The 27,032-nt window shown below is 45.7% G+C and overlaps 1 protein-coding gene across 3 annotated transcripts in view; it reads right to left on the bottom strand.

Moving 5' to 3' along the window:
* The window catches only part of LOC147114649 (DNA topoisomerase 1-like), a 183,914-nt gene that overhangs the window by 156,371 nt on the left and 511 nt on the right, over positions 1–27,032 (bottom strand). The gene's annotated exons all lie outside the window — the stretch shown is intronic.

Raw genomic sequence — 27,032 nt, forward strand, 5'->3', positions numbered from 1 at the left:
CTGCATAAGAGATTAACGTGTAAAGTTAAAGCACATGGGATTGGGGGTAAGGTACTGACTTGGATAGAGAACTGGTTGGCAGACAGGAAGCAAAGAGTTGGAATAAACAGGTCTTTTTCCCAAGTGGCAGGCAGTGACTAGTAGGGTACTGTAGGGATCTGTGCTAGGACCCCAGCTATTCACATATATTAATGATCTAGACGAGGGAACTAGATGTAATATCTCCAAGTTTGCAGATGACACAAAGCTGGCTGTATGTGTGTGCTGTGAGGAGAATGCCGAGAAACTCCAGTATGATTTGGACAGGTTGGGTGATTGGTCAGATGCATGGCAGATGTAGTATAATGTGGATAAATATGAGGTTATCCACTTTGGTGGCAAAAACAGGAAGGCAGGTTATCTGAACGGCAATAGATTGGGAGAAGGGGCAGTGCAACGAGACCTGGGTGTCCTTGTGCACCAGTCGCTGAAGGTAAGCATGCAGGTGCAACAGGTGGTAAAGAAGGCAAATGGTATGTTGGCCTTCATAGCAAGAGGATTAGAGTACAGGAGCAAGGATGTCTTGCTGCAGTTGTACAGGACCTTGGTGAGACCACACCTTGAGTATTGTGTGCAGTTTTGGTCACCTTATCTGTGGAAGGATGTTCTTGCCATGGAGGGAGTGCAGCGAAGATTCACCAGACTGATACCTGGGATGGCAGAAATGACATAGGAGGAGAGATTGGGTCGATTGGGCTTATATTCGCTGGAGTTCAGAAGAATGAGAGGAGATCTCATTGAAACTTATAAAATTCTAACATGACTAGATGCAGGAAGGATGTTCCCGATGGCGGAGGAGTCCAGAACCAGGGGTCACAGTCTAAGGATAAGGGCTAAGCCATTTAGGACAGAGATAAGGAGGAATATCCAGAGAGTGGTGAACCTGTGGAATTCTCTACCACAGAAGGCAGTTGAGGCTAATTCATTAAATATATTCAAGAAGGAGTTCTTGAAGGCTAAATGGATCAAGGGATATGGGGAGAAAGCATGGACAGGGTACTGAATTTGGATGATCAGCCATGATCTCATTAAATGGCGGAGCAGGCTCGAGGGGCCAAATGGCCTACTCCTGCTTTTATCTTCTATGTTTTCTATGCTATTCCCGCCCCCACCATTGCCACAACAACTCAACGGCCCACAATGACGGGGTCCAGCCCCATCGGCCTGGTCTGAAGTGGGGTTCAGACGAGATGGCCATGGTCGACCAGTGGTCTCAGCTTTGCTGCCTGGGGGCCGACAGCAGACTATGCTAATGGACACTGGGTCATCTGTTACAATCCTGCATTCCCCAGACTCCGAACGCCAACTTGAAATAGGCAAAAGTAGCTTTGTCAGAACAGGAGTCACCAGTGCACAAGCACCGATATATCCGGGGAAGAACTTCGTATTTCCCTCGAGGCCTTCCCCGTAAAAATTACCGATCCATTGTACATGTGTATGACAAATAGAATGGGACTACTTGGGAATGATACCCTAAGGGGAATGACAGCCATTATAGATTACAATCAGAACTGTTTATGGATTGAATCTAAACCGGGAAACATAGTGCAAATTTCAGATGCCCACTCGGTGTTTGCTATAAAGAAGCCTGAGCAGATCGCGCTGCCGACACATTCCCGGCCTGCTGTTAACTCCTTAGTGGCTAAACATGTAGCAGCCCTTGCTAAATCTAAACACGACTGCGGGAGAATGGAAGTGGAAATGCGAATTAATGGGCCATCCCATCACGCATGTAAACAATACCCAATTCCCCAGGAAAGTATTCCATATTTGCGAAGTCATTGTCTCATTAGAAGAGCAGGGAGTACTACGCAAAGGTTCGTTTACCACTAATTCCCCTGCATGGCTGGTTAGGAAGCCAGATGAATCCTGGAGGCTTAGTGATTAGCGAGCCCTAAACAAAGCTTCCCCACGTCAGAGTCCAACTGTTAGTCAAGCCCCTTCGCTATTGACATCCATACCCCCCCCAAGGCCACTGTCTTCTCTACCCTAGACATAGCGAATGGTTTTTTGGAGTATTCCAGTTGCTCAGGAGGACCAATACAAATTTGCTTTCACGTTTGAAGGGCAGGGCTACACTGCCATCAATCTTTCATTAATATATGGCACGAGCAGTTAAAGCCTTCTCTAAACCATCAGCCCTTCTACAGTACGTTGACGACCTGCTCCTGGCTACTGAAACAATGCAAGAACACCTAAAACTTCTAGATGAGTTGACAGGGTTAGTGCAGAATACAGGGCTGAAAATAAATCCAAAAAAGGCTCAGCTGGCAAAAGATAAGGTTACCTTTCTGGGAGTAAAGATTTCAGTGACTGGCCTCAGTCCAGACCATCAAAAAGGTAGAGAGACTATTCAGAGACTTCCACTGCCAGTTTCAAAGACCGCACTGCGATCCTTTTTAGGCTTGGTTGGATATCAGCGAAATTTTATTCTGAACTTTGCAGACTTGGCTAAACCTTTGTATGATCTTTTAAAGGGCGATGCGGAAGAAGTACAATCCGTATGGAAAAACCACCATACTGCTGCAGTTAGTGCCTTGAAACAAGCCATGATGCAGGCTACTGCTCTCATTTCCCCGGAACAGTCAGCCCTTCCATCTAGGCTCCACCCCTATCAGCCTAACTGCCGTTAAGTCAGAACCAAGCAATCAGCAAGACACTACGTCCCATCGCGTACGCCTCACGTATCTTACAAGGGATAGAAAGCACATTCTCAGCGTGTGCACGCCACCTGTTGGCCACATTTTGGGCAGTCAATCATTTTACTTACATCACCGGACTACAGAAAGTGATTTTGCATTCACCACACATGCCCCTTAATCTGCTGCTAAAACCAAGACAGACTAAGGTGTCCTCTCAGCGAATCAGTAAATGGACACTTGAATTGTTACAGCGAGACCTGGACATTACTCCTAAATGAGCTACACTGTTACCCCTTATGCTCATCTATGAGGGAAGCCCACACCAGTGTCCATTACCAGTACTAGATATGGAACCAAACCCGGTAAAGGCGAATGCTGTACCTGGAGCTCGAAATGTGTACGTAGACGGATCATCATACTATGTAGACGGCCATCCTAGAACTGGATGTGCCCTCATTGATATGGACACTCCAGATTGGTCAGTGGGATTCCAGGTTCCCACCCACTCCTCCCAACAAGCAGAACTAATTGCTATAATTCTCGCTGCACACTACACAACTACGGATGAAACGAATATCTGGTCCGATAGCAGCTATGTCTGCAATGCAGTCATGACCCTTCCCCTATATCATACAAATGAGTTTTGCTCATCAGATGGTAAATCTTTATTACATTCTGGTCTCCTCTGTAAGCTATGGAAAGTGCTCCAGGAGCGAGTCGCCCCTTGTCATGTGGGGAAGGTAGCAGCCCATCTGAAAGATTCATCCCCTCACTCCCGAGGTAACCAAGCAGCCGATCGCCTTGCTAAAGAGGCTGCCGACAATGGCAATCCATTACCTTGGTGGGTGATGAATGACACTCAAAACACCCGTAGTGGGAGCGGTTTCCAAAGTCAAAACCATTGATCTTTTGGCCCTACAGGATTCACGTGCTCCCTATGCACAAGTAATAGCCTGGCATGAACAAGGACGCCCACTACCAGCAACCACCCCATGGGCAGACTCAACTGTAGTACAACATAGTGCAGATAAAAACCCTCCCCTGCTAATGGTCAGGAATAAAGAGGGAGACTTAGTAGTTTGTATTCCTCCCCAATTAAAGGAAGAAATTCTGGCCCTCTTCCACTCTCACCCTACAGCGGGACATTGCTCAATGGCCACTACACTACAGAAGTTATTACCTGTTTGCTGGTGGCCTGAAATGGAGCAGCATGTGGAGCAATATGTTAATCACTGCCTGCCATGCCTACAAACAAACCCTCCTTCATGTTCTAATCGCGCCTTACTTAGGTCACAACCCCCTCCCGAGGGACCATGGACACACCTACAGATTGACTTTATTGGTCCGCTAACAAAATCCAAGGGTACCTATGAATATGCGCTCGTTGTAATTGATCAGTTCGCTAAATGGATCGAGGCGTTTCCCACAAGAAACAATAAAGCGCGCACTGTTGCCCGAATTCTCCTGAGTGAGGTGTTCTGTAGGTGGGGATTACCACTACAAGTGGATAGTGATCAGGGTCCATACTTTACAGGGGCAGTTTTCACAACCCTACAAGAAATGTTACAGATAAAATATAAATTGCACATTGCGCACCATCCACAATCATCAAGGATTGTGGAGAGGGACAATCGAACTCTAAAAACTGCTGCAGAAGCTGTGTACAGAACACCCCACTCAGTGGACTAATATGTTGCCCTTATGTTTAATGGCAATACGTTCTACCCCACACAGGACTACGAGGGTAAGTCCATATGAGGCTATGACAGGGAGACAAATGCAGATACCAGGACACATAACATTGGGGAATAATACACCATTAAAGTTACAACCCTGTAGCCAAAAATGGTTACAAACCTTGATAGATCATATGGACGAGGTGAAACAGGCTAGGGCCATTAACACAGGCAAATCGCGTGAACAAATCAAGCGCTATTATAAGAGGGTAAAATCATTTGCGTATGATGTTGGAGACAGAGTAATGTTACAAAATTTCTCTGCAAAAAAACTCATTCGAGTTAAAATGGACAGGCTGCGTATCTACTGAATGTTCCATATGGTCCAAAGGGAGAACCTAAACTGAAATGGTTCCATATTAATCAGATGAAAACTTGTTGTTAAGAATTAAGATGTTGTGAAGGAATAAGCCAAATAACCTATTCAGAAAAATACACCATTCGATGAAAAAATTCTGGCCTTATTAAAACATGAAACCGGGTCTGGAAATCTAGAAACCCAACGATGACAAAGCTGCGATAGCATTCTGGCTATTGAGATAAGATAAGTTGTTGACACTGAATCAATAACCTTATTGAAACAGAAGGTTAAAGGCTCCTGAAGTCTGAATCTTTGGGAACAAGACAACAGTTACCCGGTACAAGGTGTTTTAATTTACACCGCGTAAAGCACATAAAAGTAACAAGCCTTCATGAAAATGACCAAGTAAAACACACCTGCAGTTACATCGTTTTTTATGGTAAACTTAGAACACCTAAAGAGACATAGTTCTGTAGTACTACCAGCTGAGGTGACTAAGAACTGCAAGGGTCAGCAGAAAAGTGACTAGAGATAATTAGCTTACATCAGCAGAAAACCTTAAAGGAAATACCACTGGAAAAAGGGTATAAATATTGAACTCTCAAATGGGATAATAGACTCGCTTGAAGGGGCAAAGCGATTCTCGGCTTCACAGCTAGCTCTGTAAGTCTCCAACTCTTTGTACCTCGGGGATCAAAGGTACTGTATTTGATTTTGGTGGATATCCTGCATAAAACTAAGAACTGTAAAACTGTAGCGAAGTTAAGATTTGAGAGTAGGTTCTCTGATAGAATTCTTTTGGAACTGTTAACGTTGCGATTGACTCACCAACTGTAAATTATATGTCGGTTCTTTAATAAATCTATATATTTTTAGAATTGTCTCACATAATACTCTATCAAACTCGCAAACTCAATCTCTGTACACTCTTTGGTGAGGAGTTGCAGAACTCTGAGAGTTTTCCAGACCCTCATAATATCCGGAACCTTAGTCTAGCTAAACTTATTAAAAGTGCTATCTGGAGGACGGTAACATTTTCAGGTTGTTCCTTTCCTTTAGGGAGAGATAGTCCGGACCTTTAGACCCAATTAAGCATCTTTAGGATTCGGCTACCTCAAACTTTAGTTGAAAGTGAACGTCTGAGGAATACGCCTGATCTGGGGTAGCCCTAAAGGGGATAGGACTAGTAATTATCCTTTCAATGTTACATTCTGGTCTACCCACAGATCAAAGATGTGGCTCTGTATATGGATATTGATGATTGGATGTGCAGCGAGCTCTACGGAGGTAACAAAAACCTTTGACATTACCATTAACATCTGTACACCGGACGAAGGAGGCGAATGCACCCCACTCCCCATCTATGGAATGGAACTTCAAATTGTTGGCGGACATAAACAATCAAAGAACCATAATGGTTCATCTGAAGACATACTGGGGGGGGGGGTTTCGGTTTGGATCAGAAACAGTACAAAAAATATAACGTGATGGGTTGTGGTACACTACAAGGAAAGGTGTATAGTTGGGAAATAAAAGGGTATGGTGTATGTATCAGGTGCAGGATAAGGGACAGCAAAGGCCCAAATGTGTGGAAATTCCGGAAGGAAAATAATGGAATCTGGGACAGGTACAAGAATCAAACCAGGGCCCAGTAGCTTCAGAAAGTAAGGAATATGTACAATTATGCTGACCTCGGTGGTGGAAGAAACATACCGGCCAGTATTCTTGTATTGGGTCAAATATTATCATGGGCTTTAAAAATCAGGATGATGATTGGCCTATCCCCGAATATGATATAGAGTACCTCAGCAGGAAATGATATTCCCAGAGATGATAAAAAGCTCACCTCGGCAGAGAATAAACCCTTTATGACAACCTTTAAACGTTGGGGAAATTATAGGGATCCCGAGAATAAAGATAGCAGCATAGTAGAATTCAAAAATGCGGTAACTGGATGTGTAAGGGAAGATAGGTATTTCTATAGCGTTGGACGCACACCCTATGAGAAAACAAACCATTCAGAGCCCCAAGAGGGAGTACTCGAGAAACAATGTCCCCATTTAAAACCGGGACCTGGGAATGATCTTGTAATTATCCCTACCTATAAAGCAGTGTATCAAGTAATACCGGAAGTAGCCCCTGTTATCCTCAATTTAACAGAACTAATACTACCAAAGTGGTGCCCTAACAAAACAGCACAATTAACTCAAAGAATACTGCAGCAGGTTTTTAGCCAATACTGGGAAAAGGTGACTTTGTCGACAAGCATAGAGAAAACAGAAGGGGCTTTCCACCATGAGCTTAGTACCACTCAAGAGGACAGCCAGGGAAAGAGTAGGCGGAGAAGAGGATTGATAAATGATGGGCTTACAGGTTTCAACACAGTAACATTGGTAATTAACTCAATGGACTCTGCAGATTTACAGAAACAATTACAAACGGCAAGGGGAAAAATTGAAGGAGGTACTCAGTAAGAAAAACAACATAGTAAGTGAGGAGCTAAGGGAAGATCAGGTAATGGCCATACACCTGCGGAATATCAGACACGAGATAGGAGGACCATGCCAAAAGAATTAATGATCTGATTAGAGAAAACAAAAATGCCTCGGATCAAAAGCAGCCCATAATGACGTATGCATTATGTACAGGAATTGGCTGATTGTTTTCCCTAGTTTGTTCATTCAGAGCATCAATAAGGGACATCTCCCCACATGGGTCACTAACAAACATCTGTCAGGGCTGTCCAGTTATTACAATAAAGAATTATGTAAGATCAGGAGTTTAATTAGGATTCACCCTGTCAAACACGAATGCCACGAGGTAGGGAGTCAAAGGTTAATACTTCCTAGTCTAATGAATCGAACCAGGCCCAACCCCATATTTAGAATAGAGAATATATAGTAGTAAAAGGAAATACTATTAACCAATTTCTCACGGCACCACAATGGTTAGTACAGTTAGCAAAACTAACATGGATTGAACCAAACCTACAAGAATGCAGTACAAATGAGGATGCTCTTGTTTGCCCATACAGTTTATACGACCATTCAAAGGACACCTGTGGATATGGTTGGAATAAAGAAAGGTTAAACTGTACTATGGAAGTGACAGGCCCCTCAGATGTAAGGACTAGAACAGCCTATGTACGAGAAGGAAAGTAAAGTATTGTCTTACCACCTTAGAAAACTCTTAGTCACGGAACACTTGAATGTTCAATAACCCCAGGGACCTACTGTATTACACCTACAAAGACGACGGTAATAGGAGGAAGAATTCTCCTCGCAATAGCCTCACATGGCTAACAGTGGAAGATGATTTAAAAATAAATCTAGAAGATTATGTCACTAAATTCGGATGAGCTACCTGAAGCATTAACCGAACTAATAAATCAAGTGAGCACCTCCCAACGCCATTATAATACAACGGTGCAGGGGAATAAAGCCATAGCCGAGGAGATTCCAGATATCAAGGTCCGGACACACTGGTGGGATGTAGGAACAAATATGGAAATCCCTCCTTGGATTAGAATAATTTCCCATGTACTAACATGCTTACTACTATACACCTGCTACCTTAAAAACCTAATGCACGAAACCCGATAGCGTTTAAATATGATTACAGCCCAGAATATTTTAGAGTTACATAAACGTGGGAAGACAAACCCATATGTAAGATTTTAGTTTTGAGGGGTCGGCAAATGCCTCGCCCTCAAGGTAGGGATCTGTAGGATAGAGGTGTACCTGTAGGATTTAGTAAACATTAAGATTCTATAACCATTTTTATATAACTAAAAATGTGAAATTGTTATTAAAAACCTAAAAGCCTGTATAAAATGGCAAATGGCTGAGAGCAAAGCAGGATGGGAAATTATGCCAACCTGACTAAAAAAACTTGTGTTTTTAATTACTGAAGTAATGGAATGTAGTGCTAAGTCTATGGAGACTGGTGGAGATGAGGAATTCGGTAATATTATGCTTAAAGAGACAAGAACCAGAGAGAGATAGGAGTTGGAAACATCCCTCATTGGTACAGCTATAGGATGGACAGACTGTTTAGACAACATCTTGAGAAATGGTCTGTGAAAAGTGAACATCTAAAGATAAGGGCCCTTTGTTATGCACAGAGAAAGACCTAGTGGGATTAACAAGGTCATAAGATGGCTAACGAGGGAAGCAAAACATTTACCAGGTGTCAGAGGGTTAATTACTGCCACGTAGGCAAAACAAGAGAAAAAAGGGTATAAAGATACAGGTTTTGAACACCGAAAGTAGCACACCACATAACCAGAGTTTGAGAAGCTTCAGGTCAACGGAACACAGCAAGAACCCAGAGAAGCGAGCTTCAGTCAACAGAACACAGCAAGACATATCAGGAGACTGCCAGTCACTCAGAAGGAACCCCAGGGTTCGAACGAACAGACTGTGACTATCTTCTTGTTAAGTATTACTTCTTTGTACTGGATGTTTAATGCTTAATAAACCTGTTTTACTTATACTCGGAGTGGGCCTTTGGCGTAGCGGTAGCATCCCCGCCGCTGGGCCAGAAGGCGTAGGGTTTCGAACCCCGCTCCAGACAGTCCCGGCAAGTGGAGTCGGAGTTCCGGCTCTAAATTCTGGGTTGACATCCAGCGGGATACTTGTGTCCGTGGGTGTGGGTGCCCCCCCCCCCCTCACTCATATGGGTTGTGGGAGCCTGTAAAACCCTCCCGCCATAGGACTAACCACCCTAATGACTGGTACGAAGATGGTTACGGTCACGGAAGGAGCGTTAATCGTGGCCAGAAATCCTTCCACCACTTCATACAGTTCCCCAAAGGGAACAGTGTGAAGACACGTACGACGACGACTTATACTCAATATACCTGTACCCAGAGTGGTTTGTGTAGTCACAGACAAATTATTATAAGAGCTTTTGAAAGCTACACGTGTGCATGCTTTCGAGGACATACCTATGCAATATTCCACATTGCTGGCTAGATGCCAATGCCCTAGCCGAACTGAAATAGCTCGTTTTGATGTGCAGGTCTTTAGCATACCAGTCTGGAGATTGTCAGCACCCACACCCTTCAACTGTTTCCACTCCACTCCAGCCACATCTTAAAATCACATGGGGTGAACAGCATAAACTAGACACCAGCATCTATGATGGAGGAGACCGCGGGAGCAGTATGCGCAAGATCATCCACTGGCACTTAGCTAAAGATTGTGGCGAATGGTGGTGGACAATTAAACAACTAATGGGAAGAGGAGGCTCCCTGAATATTCCCATCCTCAATGATGGTGGAGCCCAGCACGAGTGCAAAAGACAAGGCTGAAGCATTTGCATCCATCTTCAGCCAGAAGTGCCGAATGCATGATCCATATCGGCCTCCGCCAGAGGTCCCACCATCACAGAAGCCAGTCTTCAGCCAATTCGATTCACTCTACGGCTGAGCACACTGGATACAGGAAAGGCTATGGGCTCTGACAACATCCCGGCTGTTGTGCTGAAGACTTGTGCTCCAGAACTAGCCGCGCCTCTAGTCAAGCTGTTCAAGTACAGCTACAACACTGGCATCTACCCAACAATGTGGAAAACTGCCCAGGTATGTCCTGTCCACAAAAAGCAGGACAAATCCAATTAGGCCAGTTACCACCCCATTAGTCTACGCTCAATCATCAGCAGAGCTGAAAAGGTGTCATTGACAGTGCTACCAAGCTGCACTTACTCACTGATGCTCAGTTTCGGTTCTGCCAGGACCACTCAGCGCCAGACCTCATTACAGCCTTGGGTCCAAACATGGACAAAGGAGCTGAATTCCAGAGGTGAGGTTAGAGTGACTGCCCTTGACATCAAGGAAGCATTTGACCAGGCAATGACCATCTCCAACAAGCGAGAGTCTAACCACCGCCCCGTGACATTCAATGGCATTACCATTACCGAATCCCCCACCATCAACATCCTGGGGGTCACCATTGACCAGAAACTTAACTGGACCAGCCACATAAATAATGCAGCCACAAGAGCAGGTCAGAGGCTAGGTATTTTGTGGCGATTGTCTCGCCTCCTGACTCCCCAAAGCCTTTTCAGCATCTACAAGACACAAGCAAGGAGTGTGATGGAATACTCTCCGCTTGCCTGGATGAGTGCAGCTCCAACAACACTCAAGAAGCTCGACACCATCCAGGACAAAGCAGCCCGCTTGATTGGTGCCCCATCTACCACCTTAAACATTCACTCCCTCCACCACCGGCATAACATGGCTGCAGTGTGTACCATCTACAAGATGCACGACAGCAATTCGCCAAGGCTTCTTCGGCAGCACCTCCCAAACCCGCGACCTCTTCCACCTAGAAGGACAAGGGCAGCAGGCGCATGGGAACACCACCACCTCCAAGTTCCCCTCCAAGTCTCACACCATCCTGACTTAGAAGTATATTGCCGATCCTTCATAGTCGCTGGGTCAAAATCCTGGAACACCCTACCTAACAGCACTGTGGGAGTACCTTCACCACACAGACTGCAGCGGTTCACCGATGTTCACTTTGGGTTCCACCAGGACCACGCGGCTCCAGACCTCATTACAGCCTTCATTCAAACATGGACAAAAGAGCTGAATACTAGACGCGAGGTGAGCGAGACCGCCCTTGACATCAAGGCAGCATTTGACCAAGTGTTGCATGAAGGAGCCCGAGTAAAATTGAAGTCATTGGGAATCAGGGGGAAAACTCTCCACTGGCTGGAGTCATACCTAGCACAAAAGATGATGGTTTTGGTCATTGGGGAGGCATCTCAACCCCAGACATCGCTGCAAGAGTTCAGGGCAGTGTCCTAACCCAATCATCTTCAGCTGCTTCATCAATGACCTTCCCTCCATCATTAAGGTCAGAAGTGGGTGATCCAATCCGGTGATGCTGATTGCAGTGTTCAGTTCCATTCGCAACTCCTCACATAATGAAGCAGTCTGTGCCAGCATGCAGCAAGACCTGGACGACATCCGGGCTTGGGGTGATAAGTGGCAAGTAACATTCATGCCACACAAATGCCAGGCAATGACCATCTCCAAGAAGATGAAGTCTAAACAAACCAGCGGATGTAGTATATTTGGATTTCCACAAGGCATTCGATAAGGTGCCACATAGAAGGCTGCTGCACAAGATAAGGGCTTATGGAGTTGGGGGTAATGTATTAACATATAGAGGGAGGATTGGTTAATGGACAGAAAACAGTAGGGATAAACGGTTCATTTTCCAGTTAGCAGGCTGTAACTAGTGGGGTGTCGCAAGGATCAGTGTTTGGGCCGCAGCTATTAAAATCTATAAGAAGGGACAGAGTGCAATGTATCCAAGTTTGATGACACAAAGCTAGGTGGAAAAGTAAGCTGCAAGAGGACACAAAGAGCCTGCAAAGGGATATAGACAGGTTAAGTGAGTGGGCAAGAAGTTGGCAGAAGGGAGTATAATGTGGGGAAATGAGAGGTTATTCACTTTGGAAGGAAGAATAGAAAAACAGAATATTTTTTAAAATGTTGTTGAGAGATTTAGTTGTTCTCGTACAGGAAACAGTTAGCATACAGGTACAGCAAGCAATTAGGAAGGCAAATGGCACATTGGCCTTTATTGCAAGGGGGTTAAAGCACAAGAGTAATGAAGTCTCAACTACAATTGTACAGGGCTTTGGCGAGTCCACACCTGGATTTACTGCGCAGTTTGGTCTCCTTATCTGAGAAAGGACAGGCATGCCTTAGAGGCGGAGCAACAAAAGTTCACCAGATTGATTGATGTGATGTCCTGTGAGGAGAGATTGAGTAGATTGGGCCTGTACTCTGAGTTGAGAAGAATGAGCGGTGATCTCATTGAAACATACAAGATTCTGAGGGGAATTAACAGGATAGATGCTGAGGTGTTGTTTCCCCTGGCTGGAGAGTCTAGAACTAGGGGGCATAGTCTCAGGTTAAGGGGTCGGCCATTTCTGACTGAAAGGAGGAGGAATTTCTTCACTCGGAGGGTTGTGAATCTTTGGATTTGTCTACCTCAAAGGGCTGTGGATGCTGAGTCATTGAGTATATTCAAGGCTGAGATAAATAGATAAAATAAATCTTCAGCCAGAAGCACCGAGTGGACAATCCTATCGGCCTCCTCCTGAGGTCCCCACCATCACAGAAGCCAGTCTTCAGCCAACTCGATTCACTCCACGTGATATCAAGAAATGGCTGAGCACACTGGATACAGCAAAGGCTATGGGCTCCGACAACATCCTAGCTATCGTGCTGAAGACTTGTGCTCCAGAACTAGCCGCACCTCTAGCCAAGCTGTCCCAGTACAGCTACAACACTGGCATCTATCCGACAATGTGGAAAACTGCCCAGGTATGACCTGTCCACAAAAAACAGGACAAATCCAATCCAGCCAAAGTACCGCCCCATCAGTCTACTCTCAATCATCAGCAAAGTGATGGAAGCGATCATCGACAGCGCTATCAAGCGGCACTTACTCACCAATAACCTGCTCACCGATGCCCAGTTTGGGTTCCGCCAAGAACACTTGGCTCTCAACCTCATTACAGCCTTTGCCCAAACATGGATAAAGGAGCTGAATTCCAGAGGAGAGGGGAGAGTGACTGCCCTTGACATCAAGGCAGCATTTGACAGAGTGTGGCATCAAGGAGCCCTAGTAAAACTGAAGTCAATGGGAATCGGCAGGGGGTGGGGGGGATGGAGAGAGAAAGAGGAAGAGAACTCTCCACTGGCTGGAGTAATACCTAGCACAAAGGAAGATGGTTGTGGTGGTTGAAGGTCATTCATCTCAATCACATGACATCGACGCAGGAGTTCCTCAGGGCAGTGTCCTAGGCCCAACCATCTTCAGCAACTTCATCAATGACCTTCCCTCCAACATAAGGTCAGAAATGGGGATGTTCGCTGATAACTGCAGTGTTTAGTGCCATTCACAACTCCTCAGAAAATGAAGAAGTCCATGCCCGCATGCAACAAGATCTGGATGATGTTCAGGCTTGGGCTGATGTGTGGCGTGAATGTTGCCTGCCACTTAAGTGCCAGGCAATGACCATCTCCAACAAGTGAGAGTCTAACCACCGCCCCTTGACATTCAATGGCATTACCATCACCGAATCCCCCACCATCAACATCCTGGGGGGTCACCATTGACCAGAAACTTAACTGGACCAGCCACATAAATACTGTAGCAACAAGAGCAGGTCAGAGGCTAGGTATTCTGCGGCAAGTGTCTCACCTCCTGACTCCCCAAAGCCTTTCCACCATCTACAAGGCACAAGTAAGGTGTGTGATGGAATAATCTCCACTTGCCTGGATGAGTGCAGTTCCAGCAAGACTCAAGAAGCTAGACACCATCCAGGACAAAGCAGCCTGCTTGATTGGCACCCCATCCACCAGCTTCAACATTCACACCCTCCACCACCGGTGTACCATGGCTGTAGTGTGTACCATCTACAAGATGCACTGCAGCAACTCGTCATGGGTTCTTCGGCAGCACCTCCTAACCCACGAACTCTTCCACCTGGAAGGTCAAGGGCAGTAGGCGCATCGGAACACCACCACCTCCAAGTTCCCCTTCAAGTCATACACCATCGTGACTTAGAAGTATATTGCCAATCCTTCATCATCGCTGGGTCAAAATCCTGGAACTCCCTACCTAACAGCACTGTGGGCATACCTTCACCACAAAGACTGCAGCGGTTCAAGGCAGCGGCTCACCACCACCTTCTCAAGGGCAATTAGGGATGGGCAATAAATGCTGCCCTTGCCAGCGACACCCACATCCCATAAACGAATAGAAAAATAATAGATTTTTGGACTCTAGGGGAATAAGGGATATGGGGATTGGGGGCTTGGGGGGGGGGGGGTGGAGAAGTGGAGTTGAGGTCGAATATTAGCCATGATCTTATTGAATGGTGGAGCAGGATCAAAGGGCCTACACCTGCTCCTAATTCCTCTATTCTTATGTTCTAACCACTTCCCCTTGACATTTAACAGCATTACTATCATGGTCCCCACCATCAACTTCCTGGGCAAGGGGAGGGGGTTCATCGACCAGACACTTAACTGGAACCAGCCACATAAACACTGCGGCTACAAGAGCAGGTCAGATGCTGAGTATTCTGCAGCAAGTGACTCACCTCCTGACTCCCCAAAGCATTTCCACTGCCTGCAAGACACAAGTCAGGAGAATGATGGCATACTTTCCACTTGTCTGGATGAGTGCAGCTCCAACAAGACTCAAGAAGCCAGACACCATCCAGGACAAAGCAACCTGCTTGATTGGTACCCCATCTACCACCGTGAACATTCACTCCCTCCATCACCACCACCTACAAGATGCACTGCAGCAACTCGCCAAGGCTTCTTCAACAGTACCTCCTGAAACCACACCCTCTGCCACCTAGAAGGACAAGGGCAGCGCATGGGAGCACCACCACCAAGTTCCCCTCCAAGTCACACACCATCTTGACTTGAAAATATATCACCGTTCCTTCATCGTCACTGGGTCAAAATCCAGGAACTCCCTAACAGCACTATGGCAGTACCTTCACCACACAGACTGCAGCAGTTCAAGAAGGCAACTCACTACCACCTTCTCATGGGCAATTAGGGATGTCCTATAAATGCTGGCCTTGCCAGTGACACCCACATCCTGTGAATTAATAAAAAATGACCATCTTCAGCCAGAAGTGGCAAGTGGTTGATCTTTCTCGGCCTTCTCCCGAGGTTCCCACCATCACAGATGCCAGTCTTCAGCAAATTTCATTAATACCGCTTGACATCAAGAAACAGCTGAGTGCACTGGGCACAGCAAAGGCTAAAGCCCCCGACAACACCAGGCTTTAGTTCTGAGGGCCTGTGGTCCAAAACTAGCCAAACTTGTAGCTAAGCTGTTTCAATACAGCTACAATACCCAATTATGAGGAAAATTGCTCAGGTATGATATGCCCACAAAAAGCATGACAAATCTAACCTGACCAAATAACACTATTACCCTACTCCCAATCAGCAAAGTGATGGAAGGAGTTGTCAACAGTGCTACCAGTGGCATTAACTCTCTAATGCTGAGTTTGGATTCTGTCAAGATCACTTGGCACCAGCCGTCATTTACAGCCTTGATCCAAACATGGACACAAGAACCCGATTTTCAAGAGGGGGGTGGATACAGTGCACGCGAGCCCTGAAGTGGGCGACGAATTCATGTACGATCTTAACGGCCACGTTCATTACAATATCTTTCCTTGCTGATCCGCCCAAACCCTGCCAGATTCAATACCTGGCCAGCAGGTGAGCGAGAGCAGGAATTTGGCGGCTGGAGGCCACAGTCAGGGGCCCTGTAAGTGGAAGCGAATGAGAGCAGAGGGTGGGGGAGGGAAAACCCTTGGCATTTGAGGCCCAAGGAATTCCTGCCCCTCCTGGCCCACAAGGAAACCTAAAATTAAATTTAATTGCTTACCTACCTGGGCCACTTCTGGCCACGATCCACCTCCTCGCAGGTCTAGCTTGACAGGGAAATAGTCACTGGTTCCTCGCTCAGGCCTTCTGACTAATATTACAGTCATCGGGACCCTATCTGCATTTTAAAGAAGGACCCTACTTCCTTCCTGTGGAAGTCCCGCTCGCCTGCTCAAAAAAGCAGGTTAACATCGAGACATGATGAGAAAGCAGCGGGATCAGAAGGGGCAAGTGATTGTCCTCATTTTAACTGCCTCAGGCCTGGTTTCTGCCAGGCAGGGAAGGTTAAAATTGGGGCCCCAAGTGAGAGGAAAGAGTCTGTCAAGGCAGCATTCGACCGAGTGCAGCACCAAGGAGTCTTAGTAACATTGATCAATGGGAAACTCTCTCCAGTGGATGAACTCCACAAAAGCAGATGGTTTTGGCTATTGGAGGCCAATCATCTCAGTCAAGACATCACTGCAGGAGTTCCTCAGGGCAGCGACCCAAGCCCAACTATCTTCAGCTGCTCATCATGGACCTTCCATCCATAAGGTCAGAAGTAGGTCTGTTTGCTGTTGATTGCAGTGTTATGCTCCATTTGCAATTCCTCAAATACTGAAGTAGCCTGCATGCAGCAAGAACTGGACAACATCCAGGCTTAGGTTGCTAAGTGACAACTAACATTCATGCCACACAAGTGCCAAGCAATGACCATCTCCAACAAGAGAGCCTAACCACTTCCCCATGACAGTCAATGGCAATACCATCACCAAGTTCCCAACCATCAACATCCTCGGTTTCATTATTGACTATAAACTCAATTAGACCAGCCACATAAATGCTGTGGCTACTAGAGCAAGCCAGAAACTGGGTATTCTGACATGTGGCTCACATCCTGATTCCCAAAAGTCTTTCACCACCTACAAGGCACAAGTCAGGAGAGTGTTGGAATACAAAGCAGTCCACTTGAGCGGCACATCACCTACAAGCTGAAACATCCACTCTCTTCACCACAGGCATACCGTGGCTGGTGTGTGACCTATCTACAGGATGCGCTGCAGCAACTCGCCAAGCCTTCAGCAGCACCTCCCAAATCAGGACAAGGGCAGTAGGTGCACAGGAGCACCATCACCTCCAAGCTCCCCTCTAAGTCACGCACCATCCCAACTTCAACAAAAATCACCATTCCTTCATTGACACTGGGTCAAAATTCAGCAGCTCCCCATCACTGAAGGCGAGACTTCTGTCTTTACAAGGATTGTGCCGTGCTTACTCCTACAAATGTTATCGTGAACAGAACAATCTGCGTCAGGTAGTTTGGTTTGGACAAGGTCAGGTAAGTTACTCCATAATGTTGGTTTCCTCACCATCTGATGCAGGTCCAGTCTGACAGCTATATCTATCAGGACATGGCCAGTGATGGTACTGCCAAGTCACTAAGTGGTAAGCACTGAAGTCCCTCATCTAGAGTAAATTCTGTAGCCTTCCTTCCCTCAGTGCTTCCTCCAAGTGGTGTTCAATATGAAGCACCACTGATTTTTTTTTCAGTTGAGGTGGGGTGCAGTAGATGGTAATCAGTAGATTTCCTTGGCCTTGTTTTAGCTGAAGCTATGAGACTTGAGTCAGTGTTGAGGACTGCCAGGGCCATGTCCACCATGTATACCCATGTGTCCCGTCCACTGGTCAGGCTATCCTGCTGATGAGCACGGTGGCATAGTGGTTAGCACTGTTGCCTCACAGCGCCAGGGACCCGGGTTCGAATCCGGCCTCGGACGACTGTGTGTGGAGTTTGCACATTCTCCCCGTGTTTGCGTGGGTTTCCGCCGGGTGCTCCGGTTTCCTCCCACAGTCCAAAGATGTGCGAGTTAGGTTGATTGGCTATGATAAATTGACCCTTAGTGTTAGGGGGATTAAATACGTGGGGTTACGGGGATAGGGTGGGATATGTGTTGGTGTAGGGGTTACGGGGATTGGGTGGGATATGTGTCGGTGCAGGCTCGATGGGCCGAAATGGCCTCTGTCTGCACTGTGGGGTTTCTGTGATACCCATGGATGCTGATGGAAAGTCTGGAATCTTGGCTGATAACACAACTATCAAGCTAGTCCCTTTTCAGGTCTGTATGACTCACTACATACTAGAGGATGCACTCACCATGCCACTGGAAAGGTTGTTCACTGAACCATAGGAGCAGGGACCTTAAAACAGTGGATACTGAAACTAGGTACCAAAAATTAAAGCATTCTATTTCCTTGAACTAACATTCCTTACCTTGAATGCAAACTTCACAAAAATCTTTTGGAAACTGTTCACGTCATCTGGTGAAAAGATTGACCTCAACTATGATGCCGCCAGGGTAAAACAGCCATCAAATAGTTACCATCTTACCTCAAAAATGAGCTCTTAAGCAAGGTATCAACTACTGTAAAATGATTATTCAGGATGAATCATCACTTTCATGAGAAGGGAAATTTTGAAAAGTATGTAATTCAGCACCCTAAGGTAAAATTGAAATGTTCTACTTCTAAGAGGCCAAGTCCCTCAAACAGGCCTGAGTCTTAATTTCCAAGTGAAGGATATGGGGATTTTATTACTGCTCAATCAATTTAATTTCAAGTGCTTCCTGGTTTTCATTACTCCTCACTATCATTTGCATTTTTCAAAAAAATCCAGCAATAACAAAGAAATTTCTGCTGCCAGGGACACACTAAAGGTGGCGACTGATATCATGCTGCCACATATTAAGAACTTCTCATCAGGGATCACCAACTGAGTTTCAACATGCAACTCTCAGCCAACCAGAATGTTGTACTTTCAAAATACTGCAATTGACCATCAAACTCAGTTAACACCAGTTAATTATGAAAACTTTTTTTTTTTTTTTTAGGAAAAGAGAGGATTGAGTAAGGGAGGCTGGAGTAAAGGAAAATTTAAAAAAAGGTAATTTTGGGAAGAAAACTCAGACAAAGTTTAAAAAGAAAACTATTGGGAAAGGTCAGGCTTGGAAAGGATAATGGAAAAAAATGAACAGATGGACCCCATATGGTTCAGAGCTATGAGGCAGTGAAGGATGGTTTTGTGGTGGTCTTCACTGGAGAAAGGTTAGTACCACCATTTGATGCAATATAGTATGCATCCTTGCTGCGGTCAGGATGATGGCAGTGCATTCACGTTTTATGGGATGTTGCTCACTGTTGTGCTGGTATCTGCGGTCTGCCTTGCAAGGGCTCAAAACCACTCTCCCCAGTTTTCTAAATGATCAGCTACTGATTATCCTCCTTGGGATGGCATATGGCAATAAGAAGGGTTTCTTTGGGGTAAAGTTAGCTCCAAGATGGAAGTTAGTCTGGCAATGGAACACTGGAACAAAGTCAATCCTATATGGCAGTGAGTAATCAGATACCAAAGATGGACAAGGTCACAGTACTCCAAGGACATTGCTGAGGATTGATTGCCTGATTAGTCTGCAATATAAAACTGTCACCAAGAGAATGAGAAGGGGTTAGGAGGAGTTTCTTAATGCAGAAAGTGGTTAGTGGATGGAATTCTTTACCACAGGGAGTAGTTGAGGCAGAGGCTGCTGTACCTTTTAAGGGTAGAGCTGGTAAGCATTTTAAGCAGAAACTATGAAAGACAGAATTGTACAGCTATGATGGGCTGAATAACCTCCTTCTGTGCTGTATCTTTCTATGGCTCTAAATCTAACCCAGATGTTTCTAAAAGGCAGTTTGTACAACATAACTACTTTGGAATTTTTCAAGAATATAACAGAGCTCATGAACATACAATATCTAGAGTTCAGGAAACATTTTGACAGTCCCTCCAAACTTTTGGTTAAAATTAAAGCTCCTGCAATTGAAGACGAAGTTGTAGGTTAGATCTAACTGTTCATAGGAAACAAAAAAAGGTATCAATCAATGTTAATTATAATTGGGCAAACAATATCCAAAATCAACTTGAGTTTTGCTGTCCATTATATTTATTGCTGACCTTGAAAGTGGTATTGCAAGTGCAATGTCTCAATTGGCAAACAGCAGTTATGTGATAAAGTAGTGTCCGAGAGGTATTGTTCAAGGTGATCTACTTACCAATGAGCCATTTGAGTACAAGAATTTAATGTTCGTATATCTGCATGCCTCCAATGCCATCCCTGAACCCTAAATAAATTAATTTAAAACTCGATGGCCCACATCCTGTCCTACACCAGTCCCGCATCACGTATTCTCTCAAATGTACATTGGCTCCGTTCTCCCAATACGTGAAGTTGAAAATCCTCATCCGCATTTACAATTCCCCCATGGCTTCACTTTACCTTGTATCTGCTTCCTCCAGCCCTTCATTCCAGCCTGCACCTTTCATTCTTTAGCCTGTGCATTTCCCCCTTTCTCCACTCCTTCATTGATGGCACAGCCTTTAATCAGCTTGGCCTTACTCTCTTTAAAAACACTCTTTCTACACACACGCCCACACAACCAGCATAAAGTATGAATCATTCAGAAAGCAGAAAACAGATATTACAGACACAACAAAAATCAAGGGCGAGAAAGGCCAGTCAGCCCATCGAGCCCAATCTATCGAGAATCCATGTACGATTCTATCTTAAGACTGCCCGCCCACATCTCCCCTGGAAAAAAGAAAATCAGTGTTAAATATTATTGCTGTCAATTCCCTTTAGAGATCACAATGGCACAAAAAAAATAACCAATCACATTCTACAAAACCAAGCCAATTCCATAAGGTAAAAAAGTTTTCAGCCATTATGACTGTCGTCACTCAGTCTATGTCTTAGAAGTTAGATTTTTATGGCTAAATGTTGTGAATTATGATGATACAGGCTTCTTAATAAAAATTGTTTTCTAAGAAAATATGAACTCTATTTATCAAGTTAATGTAGATTAACCATCGATTTAGCAAGAGCCCGATATAGACACATAAAGAAGATGAGTTAGAGCACAAGATTTATTTATGTACTTTCCTTTGCAATTTTCTCATGAACACCACAGGTGATGCACTCATTTAATATGAGGTATACAGAAATAGATATTATTGCTAATATGCAAATTATACAACAAACAACTGAAGCGCAGCAGGAAAAATTCAATGTTGTTCTTCTCTCTTGTTTTTGCTGCTTTTCTTCCCTTCTTTCCTGAAGGAGGCGGTTCATACAGAGATACAATTCCACAGGTGCCAACCATCCTCCAGTACATCATCCAAGCGGCCATTCTTCACATGAATCTAGATGATACAACTTGACCATCTCAACCGAGCATGATCCTGTCCTCAGCAGACATTTATTTATGCACACTTTCCATCAGGGGTAACTAACTACTGGCTGACATACTTCCACTCCCTCCCACCCTCCTCACTAGCTCCAGTGTGCTAAAGCCAATTGAAGCTAGCTATCTAAATAGTTAAAACTGTTTATCAAATGTGTTTGGGTGTCTAAGGAACTTACAAGACCAAGTAAGTTACATTGTTAATACTTAAGTTTAAATTGGTGATTTGGAGAAGGTCTCTGTTAAAACCAGAAAACAAAAGCAAGGAGCGATCACAAAATTAAAGAAACCATGAGTTAAATATAGTGAGGAATTATGCTGGCAAATTAGAGTTAATGTACAGAACTCAGTAAAGGCAGACAATTTAAATATTTGGAATAAAATAAAGCCTGATTTGAGAGATACAGGATTGCTGTAAGTTGCATGGTAGATGGAAGTGTTCTGAGCTCTTGTATCTGAGCAAGTGGAATAAAATTAGGCACTTTTTGTTCTTCTACTTTCTACAGCTTTCTTGCACATTAATAGAATCACCTGCAATAACCTTCTGCAACAAAACCAGAGACTGGATAGTCCATAGTACCAAAACACAAAATCTGTTTAAATCTCGGGGGAAAAAAAAGTCCAGATACAAGGGTTGTAGGACCAATATGGAAAAACTGGATTCTGGGAGAGAAGACCATTCATATAGGATTGCTCCCAGCCAGTGTATGCAAGTCATCAAGGAACTTGATCTCTTGTGATAAAAAGGTCCATTCAGTGGATAATTGTTTCTTGAGGGAGGCCATTCACAAAGTTAGTAATCATTGTTATCCAGAAACTGAGGCGCCTGCTATTGTTCTGTACTTGTGTTATGTGGCAGCCTTAGAATTACTTCTTTTTGCAACAGTACTCAATCTCTAAAGCATTACTGGAAGGGCCAATGACTTCTTACTTCAATTCAATTCAAATTGCTTTATTGGCATGACAAGGTACATCTTATGTTGCCAAAGCACCAAAAAACATGTATGATTGAACACGTAAACGCAGATCTAGCCATACAGTGTATAAACAGATATATCCCTGTATGTATAAAATACACACATATAATATGCATATAATCTTTTCTTAGATTTAATGGTTGTCCCTCTGCTTATGGCAAGCTGTAACATAGTTTGCCGCTAAAGTTACGCAATTTCTCTGTTCCCCTAATAGATATGGGAGTTTTTGGTCGTCATTCAAATTTTTGAATTCAGGGCATATTTTTATGAATTTTGGGTAGAAATTCCCCCTTATGTCCTGATAGTTTCCACAAGTTGTGAGGAAGTGCATCTCTGTCTCCACCACTCCCTGACTGCAGTGAGAGCATATCCTGTCCTCTCTTGGCAGCCAGGTCTGCCTGTGTCTGCCTTTTTCGATGGCCAGGCTATGCTCACTAAGTCTGTACATAGTCAAGGTTTTTCTCAATTTGCTATCTTTTACCATGGTCAGGTATTCAGCCATGGTGTATTGTCTGTTTAGGGCCAAATAGCAATCGAGTTTGTTTTGGGTTTTTGTTGTTTCTGTCCAATAGGTCAGATATTTTTCCTTTTGTTTAATAACCATTGTGTTGGGTATAATTCTCTGTGCTAGGATGTCACTGTCCTGGAGCTGATTATTATTAGTAGTGTTAGTACAGGTACACTATCCCTTATCCGAAAGCCTTGGGACCAACTGAGTTTCGGTTTTCGGATTTCAGAAGGTATTATTATAAGACTGGGAAATTTGTATTTAATATAAATTTTAAAAGTTCAGGCTACCTCTTGCGACTGTTCCGTGTCTCATTCCCCTTCCTGCTTCTCTGGAAAGCCAGATATCGGCTGACTCCTAAGCTGGCCCGCAAATCAGGTCGGGTCGGGTGGGGGAGAAAAGAATATCGGACGGGCCGCGGTTTAGGTCGGGGGGGGGGGGGGGTGGGGAGAAAAGAATATCGGACGGGCCACGGTTCGGGTCGGGTCGGGTGGGGGCGGGAGGAGGAAAGAATATCGGACGGGCCGCTGTATTGTTGGGTTCACTCTCCCAGTACCTCCTTCACACTGCCCGGCTCGGCCTGCAATCTCCTACCCAGGAGGGAACTCTGTGACCCTCTGCCCTGCTCAGCGTAAGTCGTGCGCCACTCTGGTCACGTCGTGTGCACGACTTACGCTGAACGAAAAAACTTTCGGTTTTTAGAGGTTTTCGGAAGTTCGGATAAAGGATAGTCTACCTGTAGTTACTTCACTGAGTCCCAGGACTAGTTGACTGAGGGGACTCTTCTCTACGATCATCTCTTGGCATTTCAGGGCTTCGTAATGATAGCAGTGGGGGTTGCTCATTTTTAGGTGTTTCCAACACTCCACTGCTGGTTAATAATCTTGAGCAGTGTAATGTTGACAAAACAAAGAAGAACCAACATGAAATGGTAGGTGGTCACAATATTCCATTTCAAAATGCATTCAGTCAACTATTTCAACTTGATCCTAACCATACTATAAAAGTATCCCTATTTACCTGCAATACCCAATAAATCGATAGGCTGCACGATAATAGGCTGCACGATAATAGGGTTTCAGTGTTGAGCTTTGCTAATGTTAGAAGCACCGCAATAATTTTTTTCAGGAACAAATCTGGATAAAATCTTGCCAGTACAGGCAGGTAGGTACCTGTTTCTTTAAAAAAATTCAGGGCCTCTTCAAAGTTAGAAAAAGCAGGGACCCTCATTTGTGGAAAAATCAGAGACCCTCCCACTGAAGTATATTTTCAACTGCTCCCATTGAGGGACCTTTCCTACCCCCCACCCCCTTCATCATGAAGGTAATTCATCCCACCAAGGAACTATTCATACCCACTCCATCAGTAGTTTTCCCAAGCCCCATTAGATAGTTCCACCCACCAGTGAGATAGTTTTCCCACACCCCGACTCACTCCTCTCCCCACCCTGCCCCGCCCCCATCTTGACCCTCTAACCTGGTTTGACTTGAACTAGACCTTGATTACCCATGCGCAATGCCACAGGAAAGCGAGAAATGTCAGATTGTTTTTAGGCCCGAGTACCCATTTGTTCTCCATCTTGCTAGAGAAGAACTTGTAGCAAGTTTCAAGGAACATTCTGGCTGTTATGATCTCAATTCGAAAAAAGACTGGATCCCATCCTTCTATTATTGAAAGACTTCTACAGGTACAGTATCCATCCACACGAGTGGATAGAAATGTTTAAGACTACTATGCTGGCAATAGGTACAGTAATAGGGATTGCAAAAATCTGATTTGTTATTGCTCCTGATGAGATCAGCCCCAGATGCTGAAGTAGAGGCTGCAGACAATAAGGTAAACTGGTGAGGTTCTCAATTACCACAGGGTGTTGGGTGTTGTGTGTTCTATCAGGCATGGTCTAGAATCTTACTGTTGGACAACTGATGTTTTAAGGAGAATTCTGTTGCGATTTTGTGTTTTCCAAATTAAACTGAAGACTATTAGCTTGCCCAGCTTTTTCTTTAGTGTGCCCTCACCAGTCATTCCTGGCATGGCTACAGTCACTCATTCAGATATGCTGTTAGCATTGACTTTATAAAGATCTTGGGAGCCAAGTAAGCCAAAGATGCTGCTCCCTGCAGATATTTTCTAGGACTGTCCCAGATAGCTGTTCATCCATTAGATTTATGGTCAATATGGCTACAAGCTGGGCTCATTAAAGAAAGACTTGCATTATGTAGCATCTTTCAATACCTTAGGGTGGCCCAAAGCGCTTTACAGCCAATGAAGTACTTTCAAAGTGTAGTCCCCGTTGTTGCAGATTTTTTTTTATATATAAAAATGGGATTTTCTCAAGACGACATTTTTACTTCTATAAAAATACAACTTATTAATTCAAAAATGGCTATATTCAAGTATTGGACAAATCCTTATATTTCTTTTGGTCCATATCAGATTTTTATATTTTGCTGTATTTTACATTTTACTGTATTTTACAAAGTGCGATTTATTTTGCGCAACCACAACAGGGTTCCCCAACATTCCAAAATTTATTGCATGCTATTAAATATTCTATTAGTTTTTTTGATTACGAGTCTTAAATATGCCTGCTTTGTATATGAAATATTTAATAAAAAAATAAAATAAAGCAATAAAAACTGCAGGTGTATTGAAAAAAACTGCAGGTTCCAGTACATACATTAGACGTGAAATTTTTGTGAAACTATATTACAAACATTTTTTCAATACGTGTTTAGCAAAATATAACGGCAGGGTTGGGAGGGAGGGGCAGAGTGCAGGAGACACAGGATGGGGTGGGGATGGGACGGTGGGTGGGGTGGGGACACGGGGTGGGGTGGGGTGGGGACACGGGGTGGGGTGGAGACAGGGGATGGGGTGGAGACAGGGGATGGGGTGGAGACAGGGGATGGGGTGGAGACAGGGGATGGGGTGGAGACAGGGGATGGTTGGTGGGGACGCGGGGTGGGTGGAGGGGACGCGGGGTGGGTGGAGACACAGGGTGGGACGGAACGGTGGGTGGAGATCCGGGGTGGGGTGGGGACACGGGGTGGGGTGGGTGGGGACACGGGGTGGGGTGGGTGGGGACACGGGGTGGGGTGGGTGGGGACACGGGGTGGGGTGGAGACAGGGGGTGGGGTGGAGACAGAGGATGGGGTGGGGATGGGATGGTGGGTGGGGACGCGGGGTGGGTGGAGACACAGGGTGGGACGGAACGGTGGGTGGAGACACGGGGTGGGGTGGGTGGGGACACGGGGTGGGGTGGAGACAGGGGATGGGGTGGAGACAGAGGATGGGGTGGAGACAGAGGATGGGACGGAACGGTGGGTGGAGACACGGGGTGGGGTGGGTGGAGACACGGGGTGGGGTGGGGTGGGTGGAGACACGGGGTGGGGTGGGGTGGGTGGAGACACGGGGTGGGGTGGGGTGGGTGGAGACACGGGGTGGGGTGGGGTGGGTGGAGACACGGGGTGGGGTGGGGTGGGTGGAGACACGGGGTGGGGTGGGGTGGGTGGAGACACGGGGTGGGGTGGGGTGGGTGGAGACACGGGGTGGGGTGGGGTGGGGGAGGAGGTACAGAGTGGAGTAGGTGGGGAAAGTTGGGGAGATGCAGGGTGGGAGAGGTGGGGGAGGCACAGAGCGGGGGAGGCACAGAGCGGGGGAAGCGCAGGGAGCGGGGGAGGGCGCAGGGTGGGGTAGATGGAGGCGTGAGGTAGGCCCTGGGTGGTAGAGGCGCACGGTGGGATGGGTGGGGGGGAGCACAGGGTGGGGTGGGTGGTAGAAGTGCAGAGTGGGGGAGGTGGGGGGAGTTGGGTAAGTGCAGGGTAGGGTGGGTGGTAGAAGTGCAGAGTGGGGGAGGTGGGGGGAGTTGGGTAAGCGCAGGGTAGGGTGGGGTGGGTGGTAGAAGTGCAGAGTGGGGGAGGTGGGGGGAGTTGGGTAAGCACTGGGTAGGGTGGGGTGGGTGGTAGAAGTGCAGAGTGGGAGAGGGGCAGGGTGGGTGGTAGAAGTGCAGAGTGGGGGAGGTGGGGGGAGTTGGGTAAGCACTGGGTAGGGTGGGGTGGGTGGTAGGAGTGCAGAGTGGGGGAGGGGCAGGGTGGGGGTGAAGCAGAGGTAACTGAACG

The sequence above is a fragment of the Somniosus microcephalus genome, chromosome 7 (genome assembly GCF_052327205.1).
Source record: "Somniosus microcephalus isolate GS21.2 chromosome 7, FLI_Smic_1.0, whole genome shotgun sequence".
Classification (NCBI taxonomy): Eukaryota; Metazoa; Chordata; class Chondrichthyes; order Squaliformes; family Somniosidae; genus Somniosus; species Somniosus microcephalus.